This window comes from Schistocerca serialis, chromosome 2 (assembly GCF_023864345.2).
Source record: "Schistocerca serialis cubense isolate TAMUIC-IGC-003099 chromosome 2, iqSchSeri2.2, whole genome shotgun sequence".
NCBI lineage: Eukaryota > Metazoa > Arthropoda > Insecta > Orthoptera > Acrididae > Schistocerca > Schistocerca serialis.
In genome coordinates this window covers 1,112,928,365-1,112,943,877 of record NC_064639.1, presented here as the reverse complement: position 1 = coordinate 1,112,943,877, position 15,513 = coordinate 1,112,928,365, and positions in this window count along the sequence as shown.

Below are 15,513 nucleotides of genomic sequence, written 5' to 3'. Positions count from 1 at the left end.
TTGTTGTTGTGGTCTTAAGTCCTGAGACTGGTTTGATGCAGCTCTCCATGCTACTCTATTTTGTGCAAGCTTCTTCATCTCCCAGTACCTACTGCAGCCTACATCCTTCTGAATCTGCTTAGTGTATTCATCTCTTGGTCTCCCTCTACGATTTTTACCATCCACGCTGCCCTCCAATACTAAATTGGTGATCCCTCGATGTCTCAGAACATGTCCTACCAACCGATCCCTTCTTCTAGTCAAGTTGTGCCACACGCTCCTACCAAATTCTATTCAATACCTCCTCATTACTTATGTGATCTACCCATCTAATCTTCAGCATTCTACTGTAGCACCACATTTCGAAAACTTCTATTCTCTTTTTGTCTAAACTATTTATCGTCCACGTTTCACTTCCATACATGGATACACACCATATAAATACTTTCAGAAACGACTTCCTGACACTTAAATCTACACTCGATGTTAACAAATTTTTCTTCTTCAGGAACGCTTTCCTTGCCATTGCCAGTCTACATTTTATATCCTCTCTACTTCGACCATCATCAGTTATTTTGCTCCCCAAATAGCAAAACTCCTTTACTACTTTAAGTAAATCATTTCCTAATCTAATTCCCTCAGCATCACCCGACTTCATTCAACTACATTCGATTATCCTAGTTTTGCTTTTGTTGAAGTTCTTCTTATACCCTCCTTTCAAGACACTGTCTATTCCGTTCAACTGCTTTTCCAAGTCCTTTGCTGTCTCTGAAAGAATTACAATGTCATCAGCGAACCTCAAAGTTTGTATTTTTTCTCCATGGATTTTAATTCCTACTCCGAACTTTTCTCTCGTTTCCTTTATTGGTTGCTCAATATACAGATTGAATAACATCGGGGATAAGCTATAACCCTGTCTCACTCCCTTCCCAACCACTGCTTCCCTTTCATACCCCTCGACTCTTATAACTGCCATTTGGTTTCTGTACAAATTGTAAATAGCCTTTCGCTCCCTGTATTTTATCCCTGCCACCTTCAGAATTTGAAAGAGAGTATTCCAATCAACATTGTCAAAAGCTTTCTCTAAGTCTACAGATGCTAGAAACGTCGGTTTGCCTTTCCGTAATCTTTCTTCTAAGATTGCCTCACGTGTTCCAACATTTCTACGGAATCCAAACTGATCTTCCCCGAGGTCGGCTTCTATCAGTTTTCCATTCGTCTGTAAAGAATTCGCGTTAGTATTTTGCAGCTGTGACTTATTAAACTGATGGTTCGGTAATTTTCACATCTGTCAACACCTGCATTCTTTGGGATTGGAGTTATTAGATTCTTCTTGAAGTCTGAGGGTATTTCGCCTGTCTCATACATCTTGCTCACCAGATGGTAGAGTTTTGTCAGAACTGGCTCTCCCAAGGCTTTCAGTAGTTCTAATGGTATGTTGTCTACTCCGGGGGCCTTGTTTCGACGCACGTCTTTCAGTGCTCTGTTAAACTGTTCACACAGTATCGTATCTCCAGTTTCATCTTCATCTACATCCTCTTCCATTTCCATAATATTGTCCTCAAGTACATCGTCCTTGTATGGACCCTCTATATAGTCCCTCCACCTTTCTGCTTTTCCTTCTTTGCTTAGAACTGGGTTTCCAACTGAGCGCTTGAAGTTCATACAAGTGGTTCTCCTTTCTCCAAAGGTCTCTTTAATTTTCCTGTAGGCAGTATCTGTCTTACCTCTAGTGAGATGAGCCTATACATCCTTACATTTGTCCTCTAGCCATCCCTGCTTAGCGATTTTGCACTTCCTGTCGATTTCATTTTTGAGACGTTTGGATTCCTTTTTGCCTACTTCATATACTGCATTTTTATAATTTTTCCTTTCATCAATTAAATTCAATATTTCTTCTGTTACCCAAGGATTTCTACTAGCCCTCGTCTCTTTACCTACTTGTTCCTCTGCTGCCTTCACTACTTCATACCGCAAAGGTGCCCATTCTTCTTCTACTGTATTTCTTTCCCCCATTCCTGTCAACTGTTCCCTTATGCTGTCCCCGAAACTCTGTACAGCCTCGGGTTTCGTCAGTTTATCCAGGTCCCATCTCCTGAAATTCCCACCTTTTTGCAGCTTCTTCAGTTTTAATCTACAGTTCATAACCAATAAATTGCGGTCAGAGTCCACATCTGCCCCTGCAAATGTCTTACAAATTAAAACCTGGTTCCTAAATCTCTGTCTTACCATTATATAATCTATCTGATATCTTTTAGTATGTCCAGAGTTCTTCCATGTATACAACCTTCTTTCATGATTCTTAAACCAAGTGTTAGCTATGATTAAGGTATGCTCTGCGCAAAATTCTACCAGACGGCTTCCTCTTTCATTTCTTAGCCCCAATCCATATTCACCTACTATGTTTCCTTCTCTCCCTTTTCCTACTCTTGAATTCCAGTCACCCACGACTGTTAAAATTTTGTCTCCCTTCACTATTTGAATAATTTCTTTTAACTCCTCACACATTTCATCAATTTCTTCGTCATCTGCAGAGATAGTTGGCATATAAAGTTGTACTACTGTAGTAGGTGTGGGCGTCATGTCTATCTTGGCCACAATAATGCGTTCACTATGCTGTTTGTAGTAGCTTGCCCATACTCCTATTTTTCTATTCATTATTAAACCTACTCCTGCATTACCCCTATTTCATTTTGTATTTATAACCCTGCATTCACCAGACCAAAAGTCTTGCTCCTCCTGCCACCGAGCTTCACTAATTCCCAATATATCTAACTTTAACCTATCCATTTCCCTTTTTCAATTTTCTAACCTACCTGCCCGATTAAGGGATCTGACATTCCATGCTCCAGTCCATAGAACGACAGTTATCTTTCTCCTGATGACAACGTCCTCTTGAGTAGTCCCCGCCCGGAGATCCTAATGGGGGACTATTTTACCTCCGGAATATTTTACCCAATAGGACGCCATCATCATTTAATCATACAGTAAAGCTGCATGCCCTCAGGAAAAATTACAGCTTACTTTCCCCTTGCTTTCAGCCATTTGCAGTACCAGAACAGCAAGGCTATTTTGGTTAGTGTTACAAGGCCAGATCAGTCAATCATCCAGACTGTGGCCCCTGCAACTGATGAAAAGGCTGCTGCCCCTCTTCAGGAACCACACGTTTGTCTGGCCTCTCAACAGATAACCCTCCGTTGTGGTTGCACCTACGGTACGGCTATCTGTATCGATGAGCCACGCAAGCCTCCCCACCAACGCCATGGCCCGTGGTTCATTATTAACTAAATTTTGTAATTTATTTCCTCGTGCATAGATAGACCATGAACTACATTCCATCTGCGTATAGCTATGTTAAGCTGCTCTGACTCCGAAAAATACAACACAGAAATGCTGTATTAAAACAGGGCGGAAATATGTTTCTCCACAATACCGTCAGCAGCACAGTCTGTCCATCATTAATATCCAATCTGTCACACACAAATCACTACATTGTCACGTTATGTTATTATATATTGTAGAATACACTAGAGCACCATTCATACGTACACAGCATCAATGAGTTTCATGTACTATTCTGCCTCACGAAAATACACTATAAATCTACATTTATGGGACCTTCTACCTTGGACAGGTACATAAAGTTCTTCCTAGGTGTAGTGTGTGCTTGGAGGTGAGATCTCATATACACTGGAACACCTAGGGTTGTATTCTATGATAAGACAGTTGAGATTGACTAGTTTATGAGGATGACTTCCAGATGTGCAATAAAACCAATATGATATGTCAAATCTTGAGCCCAGGAATGGGCTACTGCATTGTTAACTACTTTACAGATATTCTAAAGTATCAAGACATATGATTACAATCTTAATTAGGTAAAATAGCATTACCAGGCTGGAGACCATTACAGAATGCATCTAACATATGATGCTTCTGCAAGACTAGTTAGGTAGGTACACAATAAGAACATATTATTCCATTTGTTTAGAATTTATAGCTATGGAAGGTGGTTATACAACGTCTTGCATTAGACATTAGGCGTATTTCTTGCATTCTAGTATTTGCAAGATGTGGAAACCCAAGTCTTCGTAGAGGTCTGGCTTATATCAAAGTAAGCATGCATTTTAAAGAGTTACAATGACAGTCTAGTTTCAGCAGTATTTAATTCTTGTAGCTTCATTGAGCTTCCAAAGTGTGGGACATTGCACCTTAAATGGTAAGTACTTTTATTCATTTCATTGCTATTGACTTTGACATTGTGTTTGGAGATACTACATTTCTGTCATCAATCTTGGTAATGTGTTTATAAACACTTTCGGCAATTTAAGTGATATATTGTAATAAAGCAGCTTATTCCTTCGTTTCCTAATAAGACTACTGGGATGTGTATTTGTGTGTTGGTGTAGTTGAATACAGGGATTTTATTGTTTTCGTGAGCCATAGTTTCACGAAGTGCAGTTTGCGAAGATGAAATATGAGCTTTGCGTATGTAAATATTGCTGCAACTACAGCAAAACATCACATGAAACGTTATAGAATATTATGCCATAACAATGTGATTCCATGGTGGCGGAAAATAATACAGTCTGCAAAGTTTTCAGAGAGTCATGCTACCATAGTTCTGACTGCAAGCTGCTGTTGTTCTACTTGCACTCAGCCTTGAGTAGGCCTGTGTCGTATTTAATTATAAAAATAATTGACAATCAGTGCACTATTAATATTTTTTTTTTTTTACTGAACAACAGGATGCATTCGGCTTGTCCCTTCTAAAATAGTGCTTGAGAACAATTCAAATGTGGAAACTTTAATTTGAGGGTGTTTGTGACTCACATCTAGTGTAGTTTAATTAGGTACATTCAGGCTCTCTGTTTGCTTGCGGTCTCGCCGGCTAAGTGTAGTAATTTTCCCAGCAAGTATTTTTCTGCAGTTCGACTTACTTATTTACAGATACCTGTGTAGTTACTAGATTATTTTCATAATTTCTTGCGTGCACAAGCTTCTATTTTAATGACAATGTAGTGTACCGAAAGGCCGTTCCTATCGACCCTTATACCAAATGTGGAAACCTTTAATTTGAAGGTGTTGTGACTCACATTTAGTGTAGGCTCAGTTAGGTACATTCAGGCTGTCTGTTTGGTTGCGGTCTCGCCAGCTAAGTGTAGTAATTTAGCCAGCAAGTGTTTTTCTGCAGTTCGACTTACTTATTTACAGATACCTGTGTAGTTACTGGATTAGTTTTATAATTTCTTGCGTGTTCGAGTGCTTATTAGGCACAAGCTTTCATTTTAATAACAGTGTAGTGTACCATACGTAGTTGCTATCGACCCTTGTAACGACACTCGGATCATACAGGCTTTTGTTTGTTTGGTAGCTCAGTGTCATTTAGACCATTAGTGAGAGAGCACTTCGAATTCCTGCTGCTAATAAGAGGAGTACACCGTTCGTTTGTTGTATATTTTTACGAGCTGCAAACAGGAGCGACTGGAGCAATGGATAGGAACTGTGACTGCTGTGTACAGATGCGAGCTGAGTTGGCGAACCTTCACTCACAGCTCCAGGCTGCATTGGCTTCCCTCACACAGCTTGAGGCTGCTGCCAAGGGGCATCGCTGTGCGGGGTTGGGTGCCGGGATACGAGAGACGTCGAATAAGTCCCACAGGTCCCCCGTTCGGTCTATTGCTTTGGCCTTCCTGGATACTGCCTCACCTGTGGTCGAGTGGGAGATCATTTCAAAGTCTGGCAGACAGCGAAAGACTTTCTGAGGAGTCGATGGTAGGGCCTCACCAGTTTGTTTGAGGAACAGGTTTCGGGCGTTATCTCTGGCTGACGATGTCTCTGAGCTGGATGCAGTCGTCCACCCTGTTCCAGAGGAAGCTTCTCGGCCGGCAAGATCTGGGGGTTCAAAGAGGGTGCGTTTGCTGGTAGTTGGGATCTCCAACGTTGGGCGCGTATTTGGGTCCCTTAGGAACATGGCTTCCAAGGAGGGGAAGGAAGCCAGTGTGCACTCCATGTGCATACAAGGGGGAGTCATTCCGGATGTGGAAAGGGTGCTTCCGTATGACGTGAAGAGTACAGGGTGCAGCCAGATGCAGGCGGTGGCTCATGTCGGTACCAATGACATATGTCGCTTTGGATCGGAGGAGAGTCTCTCTGAATTCGGGCCGTTAGCGGAAATGGTAAAGACTGTCAGTCTTGCTTGCGAGATTAAGGCGGAGTTCACCATCTACAGCATTGTCGATGGAACCGACTGTGGTCCTTTGGTGCAGAGCCGAGTGGAGGGTCTCAATCAGAGTCTCAGGCGGTTCTGTGACTTTGTAGGCTCCCGCCATCGGGTGGTGGGTTTCCGGGTTCCGCTTAGTAGGTCAGGATTCCACTGCACACAGGAAGCGGCTACACGGGTAGCGTGGGCTGTGTGGAAGGGACTGGGTGGTTTTATAGATTAGAGGGCCTCAGGGAACCACAGGAAGGGCGTCTGTCTAAAAGAGGGCAGGAAAAACACAGTAAGTTAGCTGTAGAAACGATCGGTATTGTAGTTGTAAATTGTCGTAGCTGTGTTGAGAAAGAACCAGAGCTCCAAGCCTTAACACAAAGCACTTAATCTCTAATAGAAATAGGTACAGAAAGCTGACCAAAGCTGGAAATGATCTCAGCAGAAATTTTTTCTAACGTTCTAACACTGTTCAGAAAGCATAGATTAAATACAGTTGGTGGTGGAGTATTTATTGCTGTCAGAAGTAGTTCGCCTTGTAGAAAAATTGAAACAGATAGTTTCTGCGAAATGCTATGGGTAGATGTTATATTTGACAATCGAACTAAACTATTACTTGTGTCGTTTTACCGACCCCCCGACTCAGAAGATATAGTTGCTGAACAGTTCAAAGAAAACTTGAGTCTCATTCCCAATAGGTACTCCACTCACAAAATTACAGTCGGTGGTGACTTTAATCTACCCTGGATGTGCTGGAAAAATTATACGTTTAAAGCTGGCGGTAGGCATAAAACGTTATCCGAAATTGTCCTCAATGGTTTCTCAGAAAATTATTTTGAACCATTAGTTCATGAGCCATCTCGAAGCGTAAATGGTTGCGAAAGCATACTTGAATCTTAGCAACAAATAATCCTGGACAAATAGTGAGTATCGTGACGAATACAGGGATTAGCTACCACAAGGAAGTAGATGCTAGACTGAACACCGTAACTCCTAAAACCATCAAAAAGAAACGTAGAGTATATCTATTTAAAAACGCTGATAAAAATGTTCCTAACGCCTTTTTAAGAGACAGTCTCCACTTCTTCCTATCTGACCATGTAAACGTAGAAAATATGTGGAATGATTTCAAAGAGGTAGTATCACAGCAAGTGAGAGATATATACCACATAAATTAATAAGTGATGGTACTGTTCCCCCGTGGTACACAAAACGGGTCAGATCGCTGTTGCAGAAGCAGCGAAAAAGCATGCCAAATTTAGAAGAATGCCAAATCCCCAAGACTGGCAAAGTTCTGCAGAAGTTCGAAATATAGCGCGTACTTCTGTGCGAGCTGCTTTCAATAATTTCCACAACGAAACACTGTCTCGAAATCTGGCAGGAAACCCAAAGAGATTCTGGTCATACATAAAGCACAACAGCGGCAAGACGCATTCAATACCTTCACTGTACGATAACAACGGTGAAGTTACTGATGACAGTGCCACTAAAGCAGAGTTATTAAACACGGTTTTCCGAAACTCCTTCACCAAAGAAGATGAAGTAAATATTCCTGAATTCCAATCAAGAACAACTGCCGAGATGAGAAACATACAAATAGATATCCTCGGTGTCGCAAAGCAGCTTAAATCACTTAATAAAAGCAAGGGTTCCGGTCCAGTTTGTTTGCCTGTCAGGTTCCTCTCAGAGTGTGCTGATATAATAGCTCCATATTTAGCAATTACATACAACCACTAGCTCACAGAATGATCCGAACCTAAAGACTTGAAAATTGCTCAATTCACACCCATACCCAAAAAGGGAAGTAGAGATAGTACGTTGAATTACAGGTCCATACCACTAACGTCCATTTGCAATAGGGTTTTGGAACATATACTGTATCCGAACTTTATGAAGTACCTCGAAGAAAACGATTTATTGACATATAGTCAGCACAGATTCAGAAAATGTCGTTCTTGCGAAACACGACTAGCACAATGCTATCGACAGGGGATGTCAAATTGATTCCATGTTTTTAGATTTCCAGCAGGTTTTCGACACCGTTTCTCACAAGCGTCCTCTAACCAAACTGCATGCCTATGGAATATCACCTCAGTTGTGTGACTGGATTGGCGATTTCCTGTCAGGAAGGTCAGACTTCGTAGTAGTAGACGGAAGGTCATTGAGTAAAACAGGAATAATATCCGGCGTTCCCCAAGGAAGTGTTACAGCCCTCTATTGTTCCTGATATATATTAACGACATAGGAGACAATCTAAGTAGCCGTCTTAGATCGTTTGCAGATTATGCTGTCATTTACTGTCTTGTAAAGTCACAAATTGCAAAATGAGTTAGATGTGTGTATGGTGCGAAAAGTGGCAATTGACCCTTAATAAAGGAAAGTGTGAAGTTATTCACACGAGTATTAAAAGAAATCCTCTGAAATTCGATTACGCGATAAGCCACGCAAAACTAAAGGCTGTAAATTCAAGTAAATACTTAGGGATTACAATTACAAAGAACCTAAATTGGAACGATCACATAGATAATGCTGTGGGTAGAGGCAACCAAAGACTGCGATTCATTGGCAGAACACTTAGAAGGTGCAACAGGTCTACTAAAGAGACTGTTTACACCACGCTTGTCCGCCCTATTATGAAATATTCCTGTGCGGTGTGGGGTCCGCATCAGACAAAGTACAAAGAAGGGCAGCTCGTTTTGTACTATCGCGAAGTAGGGGAGATAGTGCCCCAGACATGATACGTCAATTGGAGTGGTAATCATTAAAACAATGGCGTTTTTCGTTGCGACAGGATCTTCTCATGAAATTTCAATCACCATTTTCCTCCTCCGATTGCAGAAACATTCTGTTGGCACCCACCTACATAGGGAGAAATGACCATCGCAATAAAATAAGAGAAATCAGGGCTCGCACAGAAAAAATTAAGTGCTCGTTTTTCGCGCTTGCCGTTCGTGAGTGGAACGGTAGACAGACAGCTGAACCCTCTGCCAGGCAGTTTATTGTGAGTAGAAGAGTAATCACGTAGATGTAGATGTATAAGCAGGTTTAGTATAGTTTTACTACATCAAATTCGTAGGCATAACTTTTAATATTTCAACAGTTCTTGGGCATGGAAAATTAACATTAGAGTAATACTTTGCTATTTTTGGTTCTAATTTGGCGAGTATGTGAACATTAACCTGAGCGTTTTCTACATTTCTGTTTTTTGCCATATTGTGACATCACATAGGTTGATTTGTTTCATGTAGCGTTTTTGTATGTTTTAATGTCAAATAGGTTCTCCATATTTGGCGTAAATATTGTACTTTTAGTGCTGCCTACATATTTTCCAGAATTCTATAATGTTACATTATCTGGAAATGATGTGGATAATAATTAATTTACGACGCTCTTGTATCTTTAATAGTGGAGCCATTTGTTGGTAAGTGTGAGAACTACTACCCCTGCTTCCAAAAAGGAACTATCCAGAATTGCACATTGTAGTCATCTGCTAGTACCAGTAATATTTTTAACGAAATCCTATTCCAAACATGGAAGGTAGTTCGTTCTCTTAAGTTCACCCACTTGCTGGTGACAGGAACGCTCGTTTTCTACAGAGCAGCCATCTGCCGGTGACAGGATCAGCTTGGATGTGACAAAGGACTTTACTTTATTTCGCATTTTATGGGTTTCTGGGATAGTATTCGTGGTAACAAAATAAAGCTAACATAATGTCTTTACATTACTATAGCAATCACTGATGTGAATTACTACACTCTGTTGTAAATAAGAGAGGCACGATTTGCCTTCTGTCTTTTGTCACTTCTCGTTTGGCCTTGTCCCTTGCAGGAGCTTCACATGTAAGCATCACTGTAATTACATCTAAGAAGCTGGATAGTAATAATAGTAACTTCTACTTTTGTCCATGTTTCACTTAAAGTGCTCTGTCGTCGCCCTTGTCACTATTGGTTTAAAAAGTTTCTGTAATACAATGTAACTAAGGTTGTAAGGGAATCAGTTTGGTGGCTTCTTGATTGCACACCAACCACACTATATGCAGAATTACACATCACAGAAAAGTAGAACGTTTTCAATCTATATGCGCTATACAAAGTCTGATGTTAGTTATTCAATGTAATGCAAAATTATTAGTTGCATTGTATTTAAAACAAACTTGGTTTGCCGTTACCATACTTATCTGCTCGCAAAACAACTTGGAGCTTGACGACCAGAAAAGCAGTTAGCAGAATTAATCATTGTAATACATCGTGATTTCACTTATGATTTTCCTGTTCGATTACTGCGGTAGTCACTGTGGTACATTCTGACTTCTAAACAATTAAGATTCGAAAGACTGCTACGCGAACAAATTTTTCAATTCTTAAAAAAGATAAAATACGTCTGCTTCCACCTCCTCCCTACCCTTTTTGTATAATGTGAGTTACAAATGGTCTGTGACCGCCCCTCAGTAACATTCTTTTCTTGGGAAGATTTGTCACTGGCAGTATTAAAATCTACATCCATTCCGGTATTTCATCGGTCAGTATATTGTGCGGCGCTAGAGTTATCTGAAGCATCTATAAAGACAACTCTGTTACATGATGCAGTTATATTAGTATACTCACACACATTTCCGTATGACAATATGTCATGTAGTTCAAAGGGTTCATACGTTGTGCACAAGAACGTACTGTAGAAAATTGTTAATAGTTGATGTAAGTCTGGTAATGTTTTTGCCATATAGGTAGAGGTTTATAAACACATTAAGGTTACGTTAAAGGCCACCATTAATCCTCATCTGGTACCTCGAAACAGTGTCAAAAGCACAGAACACATCTCTATCCATTGTGTAAAAGAGACTGTTAAATAGTGAATGATTCATTGAGGAAGTAGACATTCCTTCTCGTTAGTTGCTTTGGATAAAACATAATTGGCTGAACGACAGTGCAGTTTCTAATTCTATATTTTTCCTAACGGAACTCATTATCAAATCAAAACGAAAAGTTAAAGTAACGATTTATATATTGTAAGTTAGTGTCATGTTTTCTCATAACACCAGTGTATACTACATAAAGGAAACTTAGCAGTATGTATAATGTCGGTATATCTCTATATCCACAAAAATTTCAAAACATAAATTATGATTAGAAATATCGCAGTTAACTGGATGGAACTGCGTGAACAAAAATACAGTTTTCATAAACACTTCTTTTCGAGCCTTGTGCTCCTGATGAGAGGCATTTATTTATGTGTTGATGATTGCAGTTGAGACAAGTAGGTACCAGTCAATACATTTCGAACAGCTATCTAGAAATAGCTCTTATTATATTTATTATGAATGCACTACTTTTAAGTCAGTCCAAAACAGAAAATGATATTTATCTTACTTTAATTGTTTTTTTTTCCTGTGATTGAATTTGTTGAAACTACATAATGTCATTTTATCCGCCCCCATTAAATCAGTTTGCCGGATAAAGCAGTGGTTCTAAGATTACAATTTACTTATTTTTTCGGATGGTTATATGCGGACTGTTGTTAGTACCAAACACAGAGATAAAGTTACTATTTACAACTACAGTACACGTTTTATTTGTTTCCTGGGGTTATTTGTACTTGTTCCTTTACTATTACGTGAACCTGAAACCAATGGGCTTCTCCCACAAATAACTACGTATGGAGTATTTTTTAACTTGTACTTTGCAATAGCAGAATCGGTTGTGTTGGTACATGTTTCGAGATCATAGTACGGAGGCAATTACGTTTTACTAAATGCACATGATTTTGAAGCTAATTTCAGTACATTTCCTGATCACATCGTGGTATTCAGTGGGTGTCAGCTTGATAATTAGTCTTGTAGTCTCTGCAACCGTAAATACACATGGTCTGTTGCAAAGTTTAATTCATCATTCCGCACCCCACCACCCCCCCCTCACCCTCCTCCCCTGTTCGATTTTGCTCTATGCGATACAAGGACAACGGAACAGTGGCCCGAAGTTTCATCACGGCGTGGATTAGGTGGCGCACGCAGGAGGGTGATCCAGGGATTTGCAGCCACAGCGCAGATAACGGGCCGCGCTCCGCCCATCAGCCGAACGCGGGGGCGGGCTATTAACTTGTGGTTAGCTGGCATTACGGGATGACGGCGCGTCGTACACACCATGCCACTCTGGCGGAGCCCACAAAGTCTCCGCACCGGCATTAGCAGATGAAAGGCATTCGTTTGGCGCATTCGTCTGCCCTCCAACACAGACCATCCAATCAACGTTTCACCGACATCGGTAGGGGAAACAATACTCTGTTTCTTAACAGACTCTACACCAGCTGAACAGAGACCAACGTGCTTACTTTCATCCCAAATAATGTAGACTTTATTAATCCTTTTCGTAAAGCAAGCTTTTTAGGCACAGTACTGGTGAAACATAGTGCAAGAGTACGAAGTCACCACAATGTCAACTCTTTGGTAGATTGTAGGTTGACTTATTGATTATGGTACATGTTGGTGATAGGGATGTAATGTCGACATTCTGCACGTGGGCTACCAAGGTGCGACTCAAATAAAACTAAAGGTACCAACGTAATGGCATAATTATAGGTGTTTAATGTGAGAAGATAAGTATTGGGGGCACCAGTAGCTAAGAAATCGATGAAGTAAGCACATCGTGTGGAGATCGCGTGCCTTATGTGGGCGTATCCAACCTAGCTGGGAGTATGAAGGACTGATATGATCATACAACCGTATGTTGCACACGTATCTAACGCAAGCATTCATCACCAGCTCGAGGCATCTCGAATTTTCACTATTTGTGCCGTGTTGAACTACGTCACAGTAGTAAAGATTGGGCAGGTCTAGTGTAAACACCAATCATCATTACACAACCGCAATACCAGATCTGATACGTCTAGCATCTTGGCTGTACCTTTACATAACCCAAAATCTTTCTCCGTGTCATTCTCCATCTCAGTCATACGACTATGGAACGCGTTCCCCTGTGATCTGCGTCTTATCCAGAACCACTCCACATTCAAGAGGGAACTCAAAGCTTACACATTAGGGACGTTATAGGCACCATTTTTGTGCCCCTCTCATCCATTTCTTTCTCCTCTCCATCACAGCTTCGAATTTTACCATTCTATTTCTCTTCCTCTAACCTATCTACCTCTTCTATATCTCTTTCACCCCATTCTATCGTCTTATGTCTCTGCTCGATGAGAATAACTCACAAGCTACAAGAACATAACGAAAAAATTCCCAACTAGCACTAGGACTGACATTCATAAAAGAAAAATATGTTTACATTCATGTATATAGTCATTACTATTATTATTATTATTGTTCTTGATTGTTATAATTATTTTTTGCTTGTTATAATTATCATTGTACTACTGTTATAATCTCTATTTTTTTCTTTAACATTAATACTGTATAACACGTTATATGTCCTTAATGTTCTGTACAAACTGAAATTCGTTCAATCTGAGTATGCCTGGTTAGGTGTAAGACGGGGCCTGAAGGCCCTAATCTTGCCAGGTAAAATAAATGCATAAATAAATAAATTAATAAATTAAATAATGGCCACTGCATTTGTGCTGTGATTGAATTGGTGATCTGGATGAATGAGGAGTATACCATGGAAGTAAGGAGGAACAGAACCTGGCTGTGGAATAGGTGTAGGTGCAGGGGGATGGTGAAATCGGTACATAATGTGTTTTTATCATATTTTCTTTTGTAGCTTTTTTCTTTGAATTCTTTGTCTTCACTTTCTCTCCTTATCTTTCCATCGCATCAGATACCTCCGCCTCGTTGTACTCCTCGTCAGTTCCCCTTTTAACTTTTCCTAACTTTTCCTCTTACTCGCACCTTATGGTAGAACCGAAAGCACTTCTTCGTCTTACTCCTCCAAATGACAGTTTCCTTTCGTACTAGGAGATGTGATCAGGTTACAGCTACATCCTGCCGTTTTCTCCTGTATCTGATTACGTCGCATCACCACTTCTGCATCTACATATATACTCCGCTAGCCACCAAGAGGCGTGTGGCGGAGGGCACAATTCGCCCCAAAGTCGTATTTCCCCCACTCTGTTCCACTCCCGGATCGCGCGAGGGAAAAACGACTGTCTGAACGCCTCAGTACGAGCTCTTATTCCCCTTATCCTTAAGTAGTGATCATTGCGTGATTTCAAAGTTGGATGTAATAATATATGCTCTACATCCTAGGTGAAGGTCGGATTTCGAAATTTAGTGAGCAGCCCCTTCTGTTTAGCGCGCCGCCTATATTCAACTGTGTCCCAGTTCAAACTTTCTATGAGATTTGTAACGCTCTCGCAATGACTAAATGTACCAGTCACGAATCATGCCGCTCTTCTTTATACCTTCTCAATCTCTTGAAACAGACTCAACTGGTAAGGGACCCATACAGACTAATAACACTCCAAGACGGGACGAACTAAAGTATTGTAAGCTATTTCATTTTGTAGCATGTCTGATAGTCTTAATAAACTGCGGTTCCTTACTGTCAAATTTCATACGTACTTCCATCTTCGAGCTACAGGCTACAGTATTAGGTTAGTTTTTCGAATTTTTCTTTATCAGTGTCTACGTCATGAAACGTAGCGAATGGGACCTGATCAGAGTTTGTTTCTTTTTGAATTCGTTCATTGTATTATACCTGGCGTCATCGAAGGTGTTCTACGTTAAAGGGTTGGCCTAGCCCAAAGATAATTTTCATATCAATGGAATTTCTATTGTGTTATGTTGGTTAGATTTGTCAGCTTGAAATATAGGTTTTTAAATTAGCTGTGTTATATTGGTTTCGTTCAAACTGGTAAAATTTAAAACAATCCTGCCATTTCTTTGTTTTGCTCGGTATAATGGCTATGGAAACTTGCGTGTGGTTGCTGACGAATAAGGCTTATGCTTCTTCATTTTCTCTTTCCCCACATAAAACATCCTGAGAGAAATGTTTCAAAGCAGTCTGAAGGATACACACTGTATCCTTATCAAGCATTCGATTCAGTCCCACAGCAAGACTTATTAAAGAAAGTACGAACATATAGACTACCAAGCATGACTCCACTTACTGTTACTCGACTATGGTTTTGTTGTTAGTGAGGACGCGCAATGTTACACTGGATGGACAGTCAACAATAGTTACGGAAGTAACTTCACACGCCCCACTGGAAGTGTGTTAGAATCATAGGCGTAAACAGGCTGCGGCAACTGTGGCAAAAACCGAGCCTTCTGTGTTAAGGGGTTCTCTGGCGCCCAAAGGAAAGAAAGGTAAAGAAGCAAAAGAAAAATAAAGTGAAAATGGTTGGTTTGTGGGATTAAAGGGACCAGGCTGCTA